The sequence below is a fragment of the Trypanosoma equiperdum genome (genome assembly GCF_001457755.1).
Source record: "Trypanosoma equiperdum strain OVI genome assembly, contig: ctg_842, whole genome shotgun sequence".
In the NCBI taxonomy this organism is placed as follows: Eukaryota; Euglenozoa; class Kinetoplastea; order Trypanosomatida; family Trypanosomatidae; genus Trypanosoma; species Trypanosoma equiperdum.
The window spans coordinates 95,236-95,543 of record NW_027124801.1 but is presented as its reverse complement, the minus strand read 5'-3'; positions in this window follow the sequence as shown (position 1 = coordinate 95,543).

Genomic DNA, 308 nt, shown 5'->3' with positions numbered 1-308 from the left:
AAAAAAAAAGCGTGGTGGGAATGGTGAAAATGATTTTACAAGTCTAAAAAGTGTGGGAACAGTCCTAACGACGCGGTGTGCGGAACTCCACGCCAGTCGGCGGCAAGGGCCAACGCGAAGCACGGAGCAGTGGTTGTCAGATAGGGGCCAAAGAGATTTCAGAGCCAGAGGAGGATGTGTGAAAGCTTCCATGACGGAACAAGTAATAATAGAAACATCAGAACAAGGGCAAAAGCAATCTACAAAAAAAGTTTCCAACAACCAGAAAAATAACGGAGCCAGACTGTTGTCAAGGGGGGAAAGGATCA